Raw genomic sequence first — 21,682 nt, 5'->3', positions numbered from 1 at the left:
GGGGAAAGATTTTCTTCCTTAACAAATAAGAAGCCTATCTTGGGAGTGGTTTTGGAAGACACTGTTCATTGGACATGTAGTCAACATTGAGAGTCATTCACATTCCACTGTAGGGATTGAAAAGCCAAATATTTACTTTCCCAACATTGTTGTACCCAGAGGCAGTCACCTGACCTAGTTTTGGACTATGAGATTATAGAAGATGCTGTTGGTGGCCTGTTTAGCTCTTCTTTACTGGGATGGTATGCTCATCCCTCACTGCTATGAATTGCCCTCAGCGGAGGGAGACTCCTTGCTTGGAAATGACTAGGAGGCTATGCAACACACCTAGACAGCCTACAGCCCAGGACTGATTGGCATGGGGATTTGCCAGAACCCATTGCCTCAATATAGGATAGCTCTGCCGTGGGATCAGGCTGAGCTAAGAGTTTGGCTGAACCCACATCTTTGCCTAGCTTCTGTCCTCTGCCCTGTACTTCTCTCTTTACTCCCCTAAAAGTTTTACAGAAAGCATCTCTCAATAAGTCACTTGCACAAGAATCCCCATTTTTGCCTCTAGAGAACTCCGTTTAAGAGAAACATCAGCAGAAATCAGTAGAAGTGCCTTTCTGGGAAAGTATTTGCTTTCTTCATTAAAAAAAGGGAAGGGAGAACACGTGCAGTGGTACTGCCCCTTCCCTTTTCCTTGCCTTACACGTGACTGTGATGTTTGGAGCTAGCACTCCTATCTTGTGACTAAGAGGCAATAGACATAAGGAAAAGGCCAAAGGAGTTCCAGAGCCAATGCTAGCAGCTCCTACCTCCAGACTTTTAAATTTTATTTATTTATTTATTTATTTATTTATTTATTTATTTATTTATTTAAGACAGAGTCTCACTCTGCTGCCCAGGTTGGAGAGCAGTGGCATAATCACGGCTCACTGCCACCTTGATCTTCTGGATTCAAGTGATCCTCCTGCCTCAGCCTTTCGAGTAGCTGGGACTACAGGCTCATGCCACCACGCCCAGCTAATTTTTGTATTTTTTGTTAGATACAGGGTTTCGCCATGTTGGCCTGACTGGACTTGAACTCCTGACCTCAGGTGATCCACCCACCTTGGCCTTTCAAAGTGCTGGGATTACAGGTATGAGCCACCATGTCCGGCCAGATTCTTTTTTTCAAATGTGAGAAAAATAAGTTTTTTTTTTTTTCAAGTCACTTGAAGTCAGTGTTTCTGTTACTTGTAGCTGAACACATTACTGTCTGATACAGGTGTTGTGAGAAAGTAATGAGATAATAAAAGGGCCTACCATATAACAGTCACTCAAGAAATAGTAATTTCTTTCCCCCATCTCTTCCCAAATTACTTTTCCTGGCTGGAGTTTATGGAGGCCACATGAAATTACACAATACCTGTGTTTCTTATATATCTGAGTTATATCCTTATATATATCTTATATATCCTTCTAAGCTGCTTATATTCTTGAACCAATGCCTTGGTTAAGAGAGGGATAACTAAATGATACGAAGAAGTGGTGGCTTTTGTCTCTCCTTCCTTGGATTTCAACAGTGGATGGACTTGTGGTTTGGGAGCATTGGCCTGGCTCATTGCTTTAATATCACCTAAAGACTCAAGAATCTTTACACTACATAAAAATGTGCCATTATTTTAGTCTTATGTTGGCCAACCCCTCAGGTTCATAATAACAGTGCCATTATCCGCACCAAAGTAGGAGGGTATGGTTGAGTGGCCTAGGTGTAAGGAACAGTAGGGCCTTTATTTGGACTGTGATCCCATGTATGTATTACAGCATCTCTTTGTTTTTTGGGCCACCATTCTTGCTCTGTGCATATGCATCTTATTATTTATAGAAATAAAGCTTGTCTTTGGGGTAGTGAGACTGCTGGTAACAGGGGCATATTGTTTGAAACATACTGAATGCATCAGGTTTCCATGCTGTTTAATTAAGCAATTCAACCAGATTTGGCAAATGTTTATTGAATGCCCACTGTGTGCTAGGCACTGGGGCCTGGGGTGATGCATCAGTCATGTCTTTGCTTTCTGGAACCAAGATCTGTGTGGTGGCTGACAGATATACAGATAACTTTGATTCAGGGTTGGTGCTACCAATGATGACAATGCTAACGAAGTTCTATGGGAGTTTTGAGGAAAGGAGAAAAGGATTAATTTCATCTTGGGAAGTCAAATAAAGGCATCAAAACGGCAGTGAGAAAAGCACTCTCTTGTTACTTTCACCTAGTTATGGCTTATAATTGCTAAAGTATAAAATCCTTTCATACAGAACTCCAGTGAATCCTAGCAACATCACCATGCTATGTCAATTTATACATATAGGGCTAAACTGAGACTCAGCAAAGTTTTAAGCACTCACATGGCTTTAAGTGATGAAGAGCTTGGGTATTCTATCCAGATCTAGTTCTTTCTCTGTAGATAGATACATGATTTTTACAGTCTACAGCAATGGTTCTAAAACTAGGCTGCACATTAGAATCTCTTGGAAGGTTTTAAAAATCCCCATATGCACACTGCACCGAAGCCAATTAAATCAGACTCTCTTGGGAGTGGGACCCAGGTATCAGAGTGTGTGTGTGTGTGTGTGTGTGTGTGTGTGTGTGTGTGTAATTATTTATTTAAAAAGTCAAGATTTTATATTTAAAAATATACAGAACATAAAATGTACCATCTTAACAGTTTTAAGTAGCATTAATCACATTGACATTGTGGTGCTACCATCACCATCCTTTTCCAGAATGCTTTTCATCTTACAGAATTGAAACTCTGTACCCATTAAACAATAACCCCCCATTTTTCCCCGTCCCAAGCCTTGGTAAACATTATTCTACTTTATGTCTCCATAACTATTCTGACTACTCTAAGTACCTCATATAAGTGGAATCACACAGTATTTGTCTTGTTTTGAATATTTCACTTAGCATAGTGACCTCAAAGTTCATTCACATTGTAGCATGTGCTAGAATTTGTTTTCTTTTTAAGGCTGATCAATATTCCATTGTATGTATATGCCACATTGTTTATCCCTTCATCCATTGATGGCCACTTGGGATGCTCTCACCTTTTGGTTATTGTGAATAGTGCTGTAGGAGCACGGGTGTACAAATATCTCTTCGAGACCATGCTTTCAATTCTTTTGGGTACATATACAGAATTGGAATTGCTAGATCACGTGATAATTGTATTTTTTTTTTTTGAGGAACCACCATATTCTTTTCCATAGTAGTTATATCATTTTATATTCTCACCAACAGCACATCAGTGTTTTTTGTTTTTGTGTTTTTTGTTTTTGTTTTTTTTGTTTTTTGTTTTGTTTTTTTTTTGAGACGGAGTTTTGCTCTTGTTGCCCAGGCTGGGGTGCAATGGTGCAGTCTCGGCTCACCGCAACCTCTGCCTCCCAGGTTTAAGCAATTCTCCTGCCTCAGCCTCCCAAGTAGCTGGGATTACAGGCACATGCCACCATACCCAGCTAATTTTTATAGTTTTAGTAGAGGCGGGCTTTGCCATGTTGGCCAGTCTGGAGTGAGCCACCGCTCCCGGCCCAGTGTTTGTTTTTTGTTTTTGTTTTTGTTTTAAAGCTCCCCAGTGACTCTAGTGGGCAGCCAAAGTTGAACACAGACCTCCTGAAGAGACTGCATTAGACTGAGCTCCTGAAGAACAAGACTGTTTTATTCACCTTTTTTAGCCACAGCACTGCACCATACCTGGCAAACTACACCATGGCACTTGTGTTGAATGGAACTCCTCCATGTTGTCTTCATTTTATTTCTACACAACTTTTGCAAATCTGTAGCTGAGCCAGCTTTCCCTATAAGGCAAATGCATTGACAGACCACTGACGTTTTCCTCCCTTATAAACATATATTTCTGTCCTAGTCATATTTATTCCTTGGTGTTACAGGCACCAAGCATACAAATGAAACAAATGAAAGAATTGCTTCTTCTAAACTAAATGGAGGAGGAGAAATGAAGCAAGAGAAAGGTGGACTGCCCAGTTTTCTTCAGGTGTGTAATACATGGACCTCCTATTTTTGGTGACTGACAAAGATCTAGATGTGATTTTTTTTTTTAAATATGTGTCAACTGTTTAACGGGGGCCTGTGTGCCTAACACCTCTGCTGTGAAGCCGTTACTGCCAGGGTTCTTTCTGTCCTCACAAAACTGTGACCCCTGATCCTGGCCCCAGCATATCCTTAACAAAAACCCAGAATTCAGACTGACCAGAAGCCACACACTGATGGCAGCTGTATTAGTCAGGGTTATCTAGAGGGACAGGACTAACAGAATAGATGTATATATAAAGGGGAGTTTATTAAGGAGTATTGATTCACACAATCACAGGATGAAGTCCCACTATAGGCTGCCTGCAAGCTGAGGAGCAAGGAAGCCAGTCCAAGTCCCAAAACCTCAAAATAGGGAAGCCAACAGTGCAGCCTTCAGTCCGTGGTCGAAGGTCCAAGAGTTCAAAAGCTGAAGAAACTGATATTCGAGGGCAGGAAGCATCCAGCACAGGAGAAAGATGTAGGCCCCTTTAGTGGAACTTCCATGTTCCTCTGCCTGCTTTTATCCTAGCCGCACTGGGAGCCCATTAGATGGTGCCCACCCAGATTGAGGCTGGGTCTGCCTCTCTTATTCCACTGACTCAAATGTTAATCTTTGGCAACACCCTCACAGACACACCCAGGAACAATACTTTGCATCCTTCAATCTAATCAAGTTGACACTCAATATTAACCATCATAGCAGCTAAAGAAATCAGGCCTATCAGAAGGACTGGCTGTCCCCAAACCAGCAAGCAGCATGCTTTCAAAGGCGAAGGCATTGCCAAAAAAAAAAAAGAAAAAGCAAAAGAAAAAAAAAGCCTTAGGAGAAAAACCGTTACAAAGAGAGGAATAAAATCGAAGTGTCATATATGCTTATGGCAGTAAGTAAAAATACAGCATTTCAAAAAAAAAACTTTAAAAATTTAGAGTTAAAAACTTCAAGATGCTTTCATGTCACGGGCCACTGGGTCTCCCCGCTCGGTCTGCAGTGCTTTGGGAACCCATGTGGCGGAGGGGTGAGCATCCGCTGTGCCCGCCCACCATGCTGCTTGGGCTGAAATATAACAGGACATGGTGCCTGAGGACTCACCCCCTGCAGGGACTCAAGTGGCCACTCAGTGGCCTGCTCCCTTCATGAGCTTTGGCCAGTAACACCCGTGGGTGGTTGGAGGCAAGGACTCCCCTCTCCTCTGGGGCCCTCGAACAGGGCGTCAGGTTGTGGCTTGCCAGCAGGAATCTGGAGGGATACACCTGAAAGGCACTGGCCCAGGCTTTTGGTCTCTCCTATCATGTCCCGGGCTCCCTGACGCCCCCAGTTCAAACCGGAAGCAGCTCTCCTAGAATCCAGCCTCTCTGTCCCACCCTCGGAACGCGGGGCCAGGCCGCATCTGTCCTCAAAGAGCCATGCCCAGGGCTAGACGTGACGCGTGGGCAGCTCCTCTGCACAGGCCTGGTCTCTCGCAGTCTGTAGGCCAGGTGGCCGCGCTTGGCCATGCAGAGCCCCAGGAGGACCTTAGCGGGCTGCTTCTCCACGGTCTTCCTGGGCACACCGGGGCTCAGCAGCCGGCCCTTGAGGTCCCTGCGCGTCGGATTGGGCCCCCGCCTGAGCTTGAAGCAGCCTGGCTGGCCCTGGGGCCTGGATCTCCACGACGGCCTCCATCACCGTCACGCCCTTCACCAGCAGGCTGGCGGGTGGGAGCCACAGCCCCGAGGGCGCCGCCGCCGTCGGCAGGTGCCTGTACAGGCTCTGGGTGAAGAGCATGTCATCGGGGGGCACTCGCTCAGGAGCAGAGGACGAGGAGGAAGAGGGCGCTGGGGGGGCCAAGGGTGGCTGGCAGGAGATTCGATCGAGCATGCTCAGCTCGCACGCCAGCTGGGTGCCCAACTCCATCGTGGTCCAGGGCCGGAAGGGCAGCTCGGTGGCCTCGAAGTGAAGGGAAGACACCGAGCACTGGCGCAGGCGGTCAGTAGCCCGGCCAGCATCGTCGGGCAGTCATTGCCCAGCAGGGCCTTGCAGTGATTATTGAAGACAGCGTCGTGGGTCAGGTTGCCCAGCAGCACCAGCTCTCCAGAGTTCAGGGACTGGGACGGTTCCCCCTGGTCGAACACCTGCAGGATTCAGGAGAACATGAGCTCTATGGGGTTCTGCTTGAAGCACCGAGAGATGGCCAGGAGCTCGGTGTACGTGTAGTACCAGCAAAACCGATCCCCCAACCCTTGTGGATGGTCGCTGGTGCTTTCTTAGCCATGAGCATGGCCACCCCTAGGCAGGAAACAGCAGAGAGCCCGGAGGGACGTGAGAGCAATGGCCCGACCCTTCAGCACCTGGAGGAACCACCTTTGGAAGGCAGGAATCATCCTTGCCCTATACAACTGTAGAGGATTTGGGCCATCTGCTCTGTGTCTGCTTTATAGACAAAGCAACTGAGGTGCAGGAGACAATTGCTTGATGAACATCTCCAAACCCATGAACAGCAGAGCTGGGATTTGGACACAGGCTTGTCTGACTAGTTTTCCACAGCTACAAGATGGTTTTTGTATGTAAAATCCTGAGTGCCATTGTTGGCACATAAATTAGCTCCCAGAGGTATCTAATGCGAAGCCAACCTAGATAGTGAGATATTTTAGACTTGGAGGGGTCAGGAAGTGGAAGCAAGGTTCTTACCATGATGGGGGTGGTGGGTGGCCCTCAGCTTGAAGCTGCACTCAGCCCTTACTCTCTCCAAGGCCTAGATGTGGCTTCTCAATTAAATTTCTTCACCAGCGTGTCCCAATCCTGGTTCTTGCAAACCAGGAAGGAGCTTTTATTACTTGAACAAATTTTGTTTCCCTTTTTGGAATAGACTACGATCCCCCTCAAGCTAAGAGGAAGTTTGCGGACTTAATCCATAATCGTCTTAATCTAATAGACCCTCCCCATTCCACCACTACTCTACACACAATATCTTATTAAGAATCGGAGTCTCTGAGTTTGGGTAGGGAGGGTGACAGAACAGGAGAGAGAAACATGATGGGGAGGGAAGGCTAAAAGTCATTGCATTTGTTTGTCTTTGTTTTCTCTTTGGGTTGTTGTCAAGAACGATTTATGTAATCATCTTGATTTATATGACTTTTAGTATTACCGAACAGTCTTTTTTATTACTTCTGTCTTCTGCTGGCCTTTTCTGGGCCTCTTATATTTTCGTCAAGCTATTGGCATTTTGTCCAAATCAATGGCAGTCAAAGGTCTCTTCCTTCCATATGCAGGCACAGTATATTTTACCTGGGATTGAAGATGAAGAATTATAGTCATTTAGAATAAAGGGAGACTTTGAGAGATAGCCTCTAGCCCAAACTTATTTTCAACTTGGCCTACAGATATTGTAATATAGCTGGTTAATGGCAGAGTTGAGACAAAGACCTAGGTTATGTCTCACTGAGTCTGTTATTTTTTGCCATATTCTATACTACATCACTCATTCTTTCATTCGTAGTTATTGAGGATTATATTTTAGACACATTGCTATGCACTGGGGGAAGAGCAACACAGACATGTTTCCTATTCTTATGATCCATAGTGAAGGAGACACATAATTAAACATTCAGTGTCGTACAGAGTGAGGCATCTGATCCCATTGGTGGAGAGATCGGGGAGGACGTCTTGGGGGAAATGATGGTTAAACTAAGAACTGAATAGAAAGTAGGAGTTGGGGGAAGAGTGAAGGGTGTCTCAGTAAGAGCAAAGAGCACATAGAAGGACCCCAGACAGAAGAAAGTAGAGCATTTAAAGAACTGAACAAAATTCAGAGTTGTGGGGGTAAACAGAGCTAGTTCAAGGAGGTCCTTGTAAGCCTTACTGACGAGTGCCTGCTTTATTCTAAGGGCAGTGGGGAGCTGCTGAAAAGTTTAAGCAAGATTTTAACATGCATTTGAGAAGGTTCACTCTGACTGCCACATGGACAATGGGTTGGAGGTGGGCAAGACCCAGGAAGAGAGACAAATTAGGAGGCCCTTGTGCTAATCCAGAGGAGATTGGATGGTGGCTTTGACCAAGTTTGTTGCAGAAGGGATGGAGATAAATGATTATATTTCAGAGGCATGGTATGCCTGTGATGGATTGACCATACAAAGTGGTAAGCCACATGGGTACCATATCCTGGGAAGGTTCCAGAGGCAGAAGATAAGGTCTGAGAGTGAGGAAGGAGATGATCATGGACATGTTGATGCTGAAGAGCCTTTGGGACTCACACACACATCTGAAGTTGACATGCCAAGTAGATGCTTGTTGTGGGCTGAATTATGTCCTCTCAAATTCATATGCTGAAGCCTAACTCTCATCCTTCAGAATGTGACTATATTTAGAGCTAGGACCTTTAAAGAGGTGTTTAAGATAAAATGAGGCTGTTAGAGTGAGCTCTAATCTAATCTGACTGGTATCCTTATGAGTAGAGGAAATTTGGACACACAGAGAGACATCAGAGATGTGTGCACACAAAAGAAAGACCATTGAGCACATATCCAGAAGGTAGCCATCTGCAAGCCAAGGAGAAAGGCCTCAGAAAAAAACAAACCTGTCAACACCTTGATATTGGATTTCTAGCCTCTGAAATGTGAGAAAATAAATTTCTGTTATGTAAACCACCCAGACTCTGGTATTTTGTTCTGATAGCCCTAGCAAACTAATACAATGCCTCAGACAAATTAATAGCTTGCCTATGAATTTAACTAATTCTAACTAATTCTCCTTAAGTGGAGATACTCACAGACAGTGGGATATAGGGGTCTGAAGGAGGGCCTGAAGTTAGAGCTTTGACATCCTTGGTGTATAGACATAATTGAAATTATGAGAGGATGGGTCATCCACAGTGCCTGGGTAGAGAAGAAAGGAGAGTCTAGGACTGAATTCTGAGATGGGTCATCATTTCAGGGCCAGTCAGATAGGTAGGGGTAAATCCAGATCCCCCAGGCCATGGGACCCCAGGGAAGGGAGTAACCAAGGGTGTCAGAGGTTGAGAGGCCAGGGAAAACAAGGTCAGTGCTATGAACTATTGCTTATGCCACCCCCACCCCACCAAATTTATATGTTGAAGCCTTAACCCTCAGTGTGATAGTATTTGGAGGTGAGGCTTCTGGGAGATAATTTGGTTTAAATGAGGTCATGAGGGCAGAGTCCCCATGATGGGATTAGTGTCCTTTATAAGAAGAGAGAGACCAGAGTTCTCTGTCTGCCATATTGAGGACATAGGGAGAAGGCGGCTGTCTTCAAGCCAGGAAGAGAGACCTCACCAAATACTGAATAGGCCAACACCTTGACCTTGGACTTTCCACACTCCAGAATTGTGAAAAATTAATGTCTGTTATTTAAGTCTATGGTGTTTTGTTACAGTAGCCCAAGCAGACTAAGACAGCAGTCACTTTGGAGAGCACTTTCAGGGGAGTAGTAGGTTGGAAGCCAGACTGCTGGGGTTGAAGGACATGAGGTAAAGAATTGGCAATGGTGGGATAGACATGGCTTACATGAAGTTTGGCTAGGTAGAAAGACTGATATACAGAGCAGAACCCAGAGAGGGGCTGAGGAAGAATTTTATTTTATTTTTTTTAACATGAGACTCTTGGGCAAGCCTATAGTCTGATGGGCAAGGGGCAGATTTGCTGTTTAACTGGGAGGGGATAATCAGTCGATCCCCTTTCCTGAGAAGGTCAGAGTTGAGGGCCCCACAGCACTGGTCAAGAGAGATGGACCTTGTCCAGAAGGAGTGCATGTGGAAGACCAGGTACAGATGCAGGGAGGCTGGTTAATGTAACAGTAGGGGCTAGTGGAGCTGCCTTCTGGCTGCTTCCTTTCTCTCTCAGAGTACTCTCTGTCTGCAGAGAGTAGGAGGCTGCTGGTCAGCAGGGACATCTTGCTGCAGATTTGAGGAATATGCTGTCACTCTTCTAGAGTAATACAGGCTATGGAGGGAATGCACATTCAAATATCAGGCAGACCATTGCAATTGCTTAACAGACATAATAGAAAAGAATCTGATGAATAAAATTATCCTTATTTTTACAGATGGGAAATTTGGGGACCCAGAGGTCAAGATTCTGCTGAAAGTTATATAATTTGTAAGTACCCCAGACTGGATTTAAGCTCAGGATCCTTAAAGCCTTAGGCCTTTGCCCTCAACACAGTGCCCTCCCTCGCCTGGAATTTGGCCTGGAGTAATTTGTCTATCCTTCAAACCTATGTGTGTTTGAAATTTATTCTGGGTGTATTTGAAGGAAGCGTTGAGTTCTGTGTGCAGGAGGGGCAAGAACCCTGTAGTCCCAGATCTTCATAGCCATCTCAGTAGAGTTAAAGGCCTTGGGTTAACAGGACTCACATTTCTTGAGAAGGCATTTCACAGGATCACCTCTGGAGTTTGCTGCCTGGCTGGGGGATGGGGAGTGGGTGTTTCCACACCCACTCCCCATATTTATATATTCCCAAACATACAAATTTGGCGGGGTGGGGGTGGCATAAGCAATAGTTCATAGCACTGACCTTGTTTTCCCTGGCCTCTCAGCCTCTGAGTAACCCTTGGTTATTCCCTTCGTTGGGCTCCCATGGCCTCGGGGATCTGGATTTCCCCCTACCTCTCTGACTGGCCCTGATAATTGGTGGCTTATCAATTACAGATGCATCCTTATTTACAGATAGTCTAAGTTTGAAAGGTAGTTCCTAAGAACATTTGTGTATAAGTCCAACTAGGCATTTGTTAGACAACCCACGGGCACATCATCTGTGGGATGGTTGTCCTCTCATGTGTAGCTTTGTTTCTGTCTAGGAAAGATTTAGAGATGAGTAACATTTGTATTCCTTTCAGCCATGTACATTTACCTCCCTAGGAGGAGTATGAAAAATTATTTTTTCCCTACCTTATGTTTCCACCAACATTTTAGTGCTTTTGTGGCAGTTTAGCACTATGAATCAGTGTCCTGGGCAGTTGTCCAGTTGAACCATCCCCAAGTCAGCTTTGGCCTTACTGTGCCTCAGTTTCCCATAGGATGTCAGAGAGTAGAGCTGACTTATTTTGTGTATGCAGGTGATTCATTGCTGAAATCATGTAATGCCTCATGCTGTAAGGACCCATCAAAGCTGTCTTAACCATGTTTCTATGAATTACTCATGCTTTGTTGAGCTACAGGACTATTAGTATGGAAAATGTTGAGGTGCTATCTTGATTATGTCTGAGAAAGTTTTCTTTTCTCATCATGGATATTTCTGCCACAACAAAATACCCACTTTTTGTGCCTAGCTGTTTTTAGGTCAGTTATAGGAAATGGCAATGGCAAATGCTCTAGGCCTGAAATAAATTAGGCAACAAATAATCAAAAACCACAGAAAGGGAAAGCTAGGATAGTTTATTAATGCATTCTTAGTGTCTCACAGGAATCTCTGTTGGTAGACGGGGACTGAATATCATAGGATGACCAACCATCCTGTTTTGCCCTGACTGAAGGGTTTCCTGAGGTGCCAGACTGTCAGTGCCCAAACCCAGAACATCCTGGGCAAATCAGGAAGTTACTCATCCTACCTTTTAAATAAACTTTTAATTGTGGAATAGTTTTTGATTTACAGAAAAATTGCAAACATACAATAGAGTTCTCGTATACTCCACACCTAGCTTCTCCTATTATTAGTATTTTAACATTAGTATGGTACATTTGTCACACTTAATAAACCAATATTAATTAACACATTATTATTAACTTATGTCCATACTTTATTCAGATTTTCTTAGTTTTTATGTAATTACCTTTTTCTGTTCCAGGATTCTATCACAGATACCACATTATAATCAGTTGTAATGTTTCCTTAGGCTCCTCTTGGCCATAACAGTGTTTTAGACCTTCCTTGTTTTTGATGACCCTGAGAGTTTTGAGTAGAACTGGTCAGGTATTTTGCAGAATCTCCCTCAATTGGAATTTGTCTGATGTTTTTCTCATGATTAGACTGGGGTTATTGGTTTTGGAGAGGAAGACCACAGAGTAAGGTATCACCATGCTTATCATTGCTAATGTTAGCCTTGATCAAATGTTTGTTAGATTTCTCCATTGTAACACTACTTTTTTTTTTTTTTTTTTAAGACAGGGTATCAGTCTGTCACCCAGGCTGGGGTGCAGTGGCACGATCTTGGCTCACTGCAGCCTTGACTTCCCAGGCCTGTGGTCCCAGCTACTTGGGAGGCTGAGGCAGAAGAATTGCTTGAACCCAGAAGGGGGAGGTTGCAGTGAGCCAAGACTGTGCCACTGTATTCCAGCCTGGCAACAGAGAGAGACTCCATCTCAAAAAAAAAAAAAAAAAAAAAAAAAAAGGGTAAGTCATCTTACTTTTGAGAGCAATCTGGACCTAAGACCAGTTTGGGAGGATGTGGGAGGGGGACCTGGGAAACGTTGCCAACACTAGATTCCTTCAACTGTGGCTTCTGAGACTTTCCCCTTGGAAGCTCAGTCCACCCAAGTCTGAGTCATTCTGACAAGGGCAGGGTGGGGTTTGCAGGCAAATTCTGGATAGACCAAGGTCGTGGCTCATTTAAGATCATTTGTCTCAGTTTCAACTTCTTTTCATCCATTGCTTAATGCTTCATGAAATAGACTAAAATATTTCACAAAGGCATTTTTTTCTCCATTGCCTTTGGCCATCATTTAGAACTAATTTTCATGGCATCAGTCTAAGGCACATGAACTTTATAGGACTGTGAACATCTGGTTTCTAGGCTTTTCTACTTCATGAAGTCTTGAGCAAGGTGGGTTTGGATGAATGTGTAGACACGTGGAGACTTCTTTATCTTGGATGCAATTCTTTACTGCTTTAAAAAAGAAAAAAAAAAAAAAAAAAAAGAAAAACATGAGCAGGGGACCAGAGGATCTTTATTCATTTTTAAAGACAGGCCTGGCTGGGTGCAGTGGTTCATGTCTGTAATCCCAGCACTTTGGGAGGCTTAGGCAGGAGGACTGCTTAAGCTCAGGAGTCCAAGACCAGCCTGGGCAACATAGGGAGACCTCTGTCTCTACAAAAAAAGTAAAAAAAATTAGCTGTTTGTGGTAGAGGCACACACCTGTAGTCCCAGTTACTCAGGACACAGAGGCAGGAGGATCATTTGAGCCTGGGAGGTCGAGGCTGTTACTGATGTAGGAAAAATATCATATATTGCTGTCACGTGACAAGGATTGCTGTGTTCTTTGGTGTTTAGGCATCTGTTAATTTCTCTGAAGTTTATCTTTTTGAAGATCTTTTTAAAGTCAGAGGCTCTGACTTTAAAAAGTCATTTTCTACTGTGGTAATGTACAAGCATTAGTTTTTCTAAGGAAATGCAGGTACCTATCAGCAAGTTAGAATTTTGACAAGCTCATCTGCTGCTGTTGCAGGCGGTGCCACCACTAGGGGTCAGGCGATGTCCTGATAAAGGAGGCGCAGTCAAGGGGAGGCGCGAGGGGGCGGAGGAAGTGCCTGGCCAGCGCACATTTTGGGAGAGAAAAAGTGCACCATTCCTGGCTGGAGCTGAAATGCAGGCATTCTAAGCTTTGGCACTGAGAGTTTTTTGTTTGTTTTGTTTTGTCTTTTGTGATTTGAATGCTAATTCTCCGAAGAGAGCCAGAGAATTTATGTCTGTCATTTTGCCTACTATTTCTCTTGTCTGCAGATTTTCAAATGTCATTGAATTTCTCCCTTACTAGCTCTGTCTGGCCATTCCTAGTGGATTTAGGATGTGGAAAATTTCTGTACTCTCTCCGTTTTCAATAACGTTTTTATTCAGGTGAATTCTGGATAAAAAGAAACAGAGTCAAAGAATGGGAGGACTGGGGAAGAGAGAGGAGGAGGACACCCCTGGTCCTATGTGGCCTCAGGAGGAGGTGATGGCAGGGATGGGAAATGAGTCTTTCCTCCTAGCCAGATCAAAGAGCTCCGGGCACCTTTGAGCCCAGGTATCAATTCCAACTGGGGACAATATCAGGACTCTCACCTGAGATATTGCTCCTTTATATTCGTATGCCCCCAACGCACATCATTGCTACTCCATCTCTTTTTCTGCTGAACCCTGATCAGCCTCAGAATGCTTCTCATTCCAGTGCTTCAGGAAGTCACTATTAGCTTTGCCATCATTCCCGGTTTGGCAATGCCTTGGTGTCAAAGACAAGTTTATGTTGAAATTGGTATCCATTACTCCTGCCTCTGGGTGGTGGTCATCGTTTGCAATTTAGACTTCTACAGAAGTTTTTTGAAGGTCTTCCTTAAAATGGGGTGAGGTGTTATTATACAACAGCCAAGCTACAGACTGCTTTCAGGCACTGATTGGTTTCTGGCTAAACTGGTATTCCAAGTTACAGTGATTTTGCTAGAGATTTAGTCCAAAATATGCCTCCATTTTTCTCATAAGAATAGTGTCCGTCCAGAGTGAAAACCTAAATTACCAACTAAAGTTTACTAACAAGTGAGATGAACAACCTTACTAGCATTCAAAATTGCAAATTAAACAACACAAGATACCATTTTTTCCTTATCAAGAGGCAAAAACTACAAAGATTAATGACATGTAGTGCTAATGGGGAGAGGGAAAACAGGCCTCCTCATGCATTGAAGGTAGGACTGAAAATTATTACTGCTCTTGGGGAGATAGTATAGTAATATTTATTAAAATTAAAAAAAATATTTTTGCCCCAAATCTCATTTTGAGGAGTATATTTTTCAGATATGAAAGCTGTAAAACATAAATATATATTATCGAGATGCTTGTTGCACGTTTTTTAATAGCAAAACAAAACAAAATTGAGATACAACTGAACTGTACATCAATAGGATATATTTTGGTATAAATATAATTTGGCATATTCATAATTCGAATTTAAATTAATGTGTAAGAATGAATTAGATCTATATGAATTGTTCTAGAGGATCACCGTAGTAAGTTGGATGAAAAAAAAAAAGGAATTTGTGGAGTCTTGAACATAGTATGATTCAGTTTTTGTAAGAACAAAAAATTCAAACTCTTTATGTAGGACTATCTGCTTGCATGCGAGCGTGGGGAAAGGTATTGAGTGGATACTCACTAGACGTTCCACCCTTGGGAGATGGGATAAGAGGAGGTAGGGGTGTGTGTGTGCGCGCGCGCACATATGTGTGCGTTATGAGGTGGAAGTACTATGAATTTTTTCTTTAATGCATCTTAAAAGATGCATGTCAATATTTTTAGAATTTTTTAAAAAAGGACAAGGAAACATGGTCCCCAGAAGGTTAAGGCCTTTGACCAAAGTCTTAACAACTAGTTAATGTCCCAGTGGGGCTACAGTCCAGGTCTGCTGAGCCCTGATTCCTTATGTTCATTCCCGGCACTGCTCACTATTGAAAAAAAAGATAGATGGCAAAACTCATTACTGCTTCTTCTATTTGGTATTTTCACACTTCCCTTTCCTTTTCTATTGAGTAGCCAAGTTTAGAGAGCAAGAGTTTTCAGTTGTAGCCAGATTCTCTGTGTTCATCCTTAGGCAGACAATTTCCTTTTGACTGGATAAGTTAATTTCCATGACTGAGTTAGCTATTCAGTGGCAATCCCCAGAGTTAAAAGGATCGAGGAGGTGACTGAAGAGTTATATATTTTCTCATTGTCCAGTCAAGATGTTCTCCTTGATCTGACAAATTTTCAGAAGCCAGCATTTTATTTCATTTCCAGTTTGACATAAAAGTTATTGTGTCCTTGGGGTTATAAGAAATACAATATCACCTGTGACCTTCCTTTCATACAACAAACTCTCCAAAGACTTCATGGAATTTACGCAGTTTAATTTGGGCTTTGTTCAGCCCTCTTTTGGCTAACATTAACCTGTAGGACCTTTTCAATAGTTATTATTTAATCCAGGGAGAGACTGTTACCCATCAAATGGGACACATTGCTGAATCCACTTAGTTTTTTCCTTTTGTTCTTGTGGAAATGCTTTTTTCCTGACTTTCTTGACCTCCATCTAGATTTTGGAAATATACAACCACAAAGTGGATCTGGGCCTGAAGGAACTATGAGGTGGTATGGTAGGTGGAATAACACCCACCCAAAGCTGTCCAAGTTGTAAGTCTCTGAAATTTGTGAATACATTATCTTACTGGCAAAGGGACTTTGCAGATGTGGTTAAGGGCTTTGAGGTAGGGACGGTGTTCATTATTGGTGCAAGCCCAGTCTGATCACATGGATCTTTAAAAGAAGAAATCCTTTCCCAGTTGTAATCAGAAGGAGATGTGATTATGAAAGAATGCTCAGAGTTGCAACATTGCCAGCTCTGAAGATGGAGGAACAGGCCACAAGCTAAGGAATGCAGAGGGCCTTTAGAAGCTGGGAAAGGAAACAAAACAAATCTTTTCCTAGAGCCTCCAGATGGAACACATCTTGAACTTAACACATGTTGCACTTTGAGAGACAGGGGGAGCCAGATGTGCTTCAGTGAGGGGTCTAGCTCTATTTCCCACTCTTCTTTCAGATTTCCTCTCCTCCACGTGGAGCGTCCTCAAGCTGACTTCCCCCTATGGTTGCAAGATGATGGTCAGCAGTGACTGGGGCAATAAGCTTTCTTGTTTATATCCACAGGAAGGAAAAGAAAAGCTTTCCTTCACCCATGAAATAAGGCATTCCCTGAAGTCTGATTAGGCCAAATTAGATCATATGCTCATCCCTAGACCAGCCCTGGGAATGCCAGCTACTGATGGTTTAAGCCTATGTTCCTAAATCAGTTACTATCAGATGGTGGTGATGGGCTGTTCACATGGAGGAGAGGAAAATTGAAAGAAGAGTGGGAAATAGAGCTGGAACCTTCACCACAGCACTTCTGGCTCATCCTGCCTCTCAAAGGCTCATTAGGTAAAATAATGCAGTTCTGTATTATTCAAATCAGTTGAGCTGGGTTTTTCTATCACTTTCTGCCAAAACTATTCTACTAGCCATGTGGCCTCCACACACAGAGGCAACCCCTTCCCCTGGGGCTGCTTTGTTCTTTCATGGTACCTGCTTGGCTCCTGCAAGCCTTTCCGCTTATGACTTTCTGAACCTGACTGTATCCAATAAGACACTGCTTTTCTCCTGAGAGCCAGCTTCCAGGCCCAGGGCCAGCAAGACACTGCATGCCCTGTGCCTCTCCTCACTCCTACACACACAGCTGGTATTGCTAGTTGATCCTGACCCTCCTTTTGCTGAGTTCACATGTAACCTCACGACGCTCCACATTGCACTCCAGGCAGCCACAGCTGGTCAATTGGTGCTGGCACAGGTGATGATCCCTATTTGCCATACGAGTGTAACTACACAACATCTTTTTAAATGTTTTCCTTTTTTAGTAGTCGCTTTGCCTGGTCAGTTCGTATTGAATAATGACCAGTTACAACTCTCAGGTCTCTCCCTCTGTCTGTCTCCATATTTCCCTAAGCCTGAGCTTGGCACAGCCTATAGATCACCAGCCAGAGGGGCCAGGACCTAGATGGCTAGTGTTAAAGCTTTAACCTCCACTACTTGGCCATTTCGCTTTAAAATATTCCTTAGGTGTAGTTTCCTTTCTCTTTGCCTCTTAAATACTATATTTTTAATGATGTCATTTACATTTTATAAAGGGAATTTAATTCACTAGAATTCTAGATTAAGGGAGTATTATATCCTTGGAGAAAAGTTAACAGAATAGGAGACATGGGACAGGTCCCAGGGGGAAGACAGTCACTTGTCAGGCTGTATGGCTTTTGGAAGGAGTCAGCGCATGAGTAGTACACCTTGGAGAAGGAGGAGTGGGAGAACAGTGTGGTGGGCAGGGAACCACGTGGAGAAGAAGATGATGAAATCTCTGACAGCTGCTCAGAAGCAGGACTCGGTGAGGACATACATCCGAGGAGGGCTTTTAGAGCATAGTCCTGCTGTGCGTGTACTGTAATCCCCCTGATCTTGCCTTCTCACAAGACCCATTGCAAAGACCTGTTTTTTTTCTTGTTTTATCTAGAAGCAAACTTGGGTTTCTTCTGGATACAATTCCACGCTGTGACTCTAAGGTGGGAGCATGAAGGCCCAATTTTACTTACGCTATTTATGTAGCTTCTTTTATGGTATCATCTTTTAAATATATGAGCCCTCTTATTCTGTTTGTGTCTTCATAATCATGGCTTGTTTTTAAAATTTTGTGCTACTCACTTTTAGCTCATGTCCACATTTTTCTTAGTGGTCTTATTCCCTTTGGGCTTCTGTCACAAAGTACCATAGACTGGCTGGCTTATAAATAACAGAAATGTATTTCTTGCAGTTCTGGAGGCTGGAAGTCCAAGATTAAGGTGCTAGCAGATTCAGTGTCGATGAGAGCCTGCTTCCTGCTTCATAGATGATAGAAATGCAAAGCCAGCTCTCTGGGCCTTTTTTATAATACTGATCCCACTCATGAACGCTCTGCCCTCATGATCAATTCAACTCCCAAAGGCCCCACTTCCTAATATTACCACAGTGGTAATTGGGTTTTCAACACATGAATTTGAGAGGAACACAGTCAGTTCCTAGCATTAGCTTATATTTATTTCATCTCATTCTCTCTCATAGCTTTTATTTTTGTTTGCCCTCTCTGATTTATTATAGTTTTTTGCCTTTTTATAACTTTTACCTATCTTTTAAATTTCTCTTATTTATTTCTCTTTTTATTGTTGAGTTACAGCTCTCGGCTTATTCAGTGGCAAAGCAGGAAGAGGTGGCACTGAGGCATCTTGATCCCAAAGGATCTTTTAATTCATCTTAGCAGCCTTAACATTTTTTCCATCAGCCCCTGCTATAGTTTGAATGTGTGTGTTCTCTTTAAAATTCATGTTGGAACTTGATCTCCAATGTGACAGTGGTAAGAGGTAGGGCCTTATATTTGAGAGTACAGCAGGGTGAGTACACTCAATATTTTGAGTGTATTATATATTTAAAATAACCAAAAGAGTGTACTTGAAATGTTCCTAACACAAAGAAATGATAAACGCTTGAGGTGATGGATACCCCAGTTACCCTTATGTGATTATTACATATTATATGTCTGTACCAAAACATCACACATACCCCACATAAATGTATGTACTTACTACATAGCCATAAAAAAAGATGTGGGGCCTTTAGGAGATGATTAAGTCATCAGGGCTCTGCCCTCATGGGATTTGTGACCTTGTAAACAAGCTGGAGAGAATGCTAGGCCCCTTGTTTGCCCTCTGCCCTTCTACCATGTGAGGACACAGCATTTGTCGACTCTGAAGGATGCAGCAACAAGGCATCATCTTGTGGCAGAGACCAGGGCTGTTACCAGACACCAAACCTGCTGGCAACTTCACGGTGGACTTCCTAGTCTGCAGAACTGTGAGAAATAAATGTCTGTTCTTTTTAAATTAACCAGTCTCAAATAAGATTAAAAAAAAAAAAAGGAAACAATCAATCGATTAACTAGTCTCAGGTGCTTTGTTAGAGCAGTACAAATGAACTGCTATACCATTAAACCTTTGATCTGATAATTCAGGAAACTCACTAACTCTTCCCTTACCCTGATCATGAAGACTGGTGGAAATAAATGCATGTCAAATTCTGGAATGGCATTTCCTTCTTAGTTCAAACACTCTACTACCACTTTTTGTGAAATTAACTTAGGTATTTGGAAGAAGGTTGCAGTCACAGGTAGGAAATAAAGTCATAAGTAAGGAAACACAAGGCAGAAGCTGAGCTGTGGAACTGGCCAGCTCACTGGAAGAAGAAAACAGCTAGGAGGTTAGCCCTGGGCACAGGGCACATCGTGGTGATACTGGACATTAGATTGATGCCCCTGTGACCAACTCCAGGCCCCATATGACAATGTTCCTGGAGTTGCTGGCTATTCCTGCTCAGACAAGGATTAGCTCAGGGACTGGGCTGAGTTTAGCCAACACAGGGAAGGACGCTTGCCCCCCAACCCCCACTAAGAGAGGGGAACACATTCAGCAGGATTCTGCTCTGCCCTTTTCTGCCTTGTCATGGGCAGTGAGTACCTGATGTGTGACAAGAAGGGAATATAATATGGCTGCTTACAAGTAAGATTTTTGTAAATAGGAGGAATGCCTACATTTATAAAGCTGATCTCTTACAGGGATTTAATGAAACTCAAAATAGGAAAAACTATCATTCCTTGAGAATGTACTATTTTTGTTAAACAAAAAACTTTAAAAAGGTTTTTCTTCTCTCTGAAGTGTTGACTAATATTAATTGGCACCTTCTAACTTGGTCAGTCAACAGCTACTCTCCTTTCTCCCACTCTGGATAACAGGCCTTTCACTGCTTTTTACATTTTAATCTTGGCAAGAAGGATATTGACCAAAGGATTCTTCTTCAGCCTTTGATGCCAAATATTTATTTAAAATATGAGGTCATCAAGATTAAATGCAAAACCTTACTGTGCTTCTTTGCTTCCATAAGGATGGCTAAATTTAAGTTGCTCTGTGCCTGGAGTCACTAACAATGACACTTGCAGGGACTTACTCCCTCTGTCCTTGTCTTTAAGAGACTGGCAATATATTGTAGATACCCGTGTCACTATGAACTAATGAGAATGAAGGTCTGGAACCACTGCAGGGTGGCTGGCTGTTTCCCCCACCACCATCAGCTTCCTGTCCCAGGGATTCACCCAGGCGTCCCTTGAAGTCAGTTGGCCTTTTCTGTTATCACTGTTGTCAGGTTCATGGAGCTAGGAAGATGTATTTAATGCCGTGGCTCTTGATCATTTAGGAGGTAATGCGCATTCTGAGAATTTGATGAAAGCTAGATTTTCCTCCAGGAAAATTAACAAAATGTACAAACATGTCAAATGCTACATACAGTTTCAGGCTTTTTCCAACCCTTGAAGCCCATCCCGTGACCTCAGGTTAAAAATAATCAATAAAGGAAGACACTATTGGCATAATGTTAATTTCCATAGGTATTATATCTATCGGGTTTTAATAAGAGAAACAGAACAAGTAGGAGAATAAGGAAATATATTACAAGGAACTGGCGAATGTGATTATGGGGACTGGCTAGGCAAGTGTGAAATCCGTAGGGCAGGCTGTCATGAAGGGTAGGCTGGAGCTCTTGGGCGCAGGGTGAAGCTGCTGTCTACAGGTGGAATTTCTAGTTCTTTCAGGAAGCCTTAGCTCTGTGCTTATGCCTTTCAACTGAGTGAATCGGGTCCACCCACATTATCTAGGATAATCCCCCTTGAAATCAAGTGACTACAGACTTAAATTACCCCTACAGATTAGACGTGATTAAAGTCCACCTAAATTAGTGTTTGAATAACAGGACTGTAGTGTAGCCAAGCTGACACACAAAACTGACATTCACAAGCATAGTGGTATTATGCCTATGTAAAAATTTACTTTTGTTCTTAGAAGATAAATATTGAAGGTAAAGTGTTATAATGTCTGCAACTTATGCTCGCTGAGTTTACCAACACACATGTGGTGAGAGCAAACATGGCAAAAGTTTAGTAACTGCAACACAGATGGAGGTATCTGAGGGTTCCCTGTATTATTATTTCAATTTTTCTGTATGCTTGAAAGTTTTTGTAGTAAAATTTGTGAACTAAATTAGCCCCAGTCTCCTGCCTGACACAGCGTCTGTTAGCTCATAGCCTACATTCAGTAAG

The 21,682-nt window shown here is 43.0% G+C and overlaps 1 long non-coding RNA gene across 2 annotated transcripts in view; it reads left to right on the top strand.

Moving 5' to 3' along the window:
• LOC103241476 (uncharacterized) overlaps window positions 1-21,682 on the top strand; it is a 229,085-nt gene that overhangs the window by 56,766 nt on the left and 150,637 nt on the right. For both annotated transcript variants that reach the window (XR_005241875.2, XR_012095568.1), the window contains exons 2-3: window positions 1,032-1,124; window positions 3,916-4,019. This is a non-coding gene — a long non-coding RNA (uncharacterized lncRNA). The remainder of the gene's footprint in view (window positions 1-1,031; window positions 1,125-3,915; window positions 4,020-21,682) is intronic.

The sequence above is a fragment of the Chlorocebus sabaeus genome, chromosome 15 (assembly GCF_047675955.1).
Source record: "Chlorocebus sabaeus isolate Y175 chromosome 15, mChlSab1.0.hap1, whole genome shotgun sequence".
Classification (NCBI taxonomy): Eukaryota; Metazoa; Chordata; class Mammalia; order Primates; family Cercopithecidae; genus Chlorocebus; species Chlorocebus sabaeus.
The sequence above is the reverse complement of the archived record's forward strand: the minus strand, read 5'-3'. Positions and strand labels throughout refer to the sequence as shown.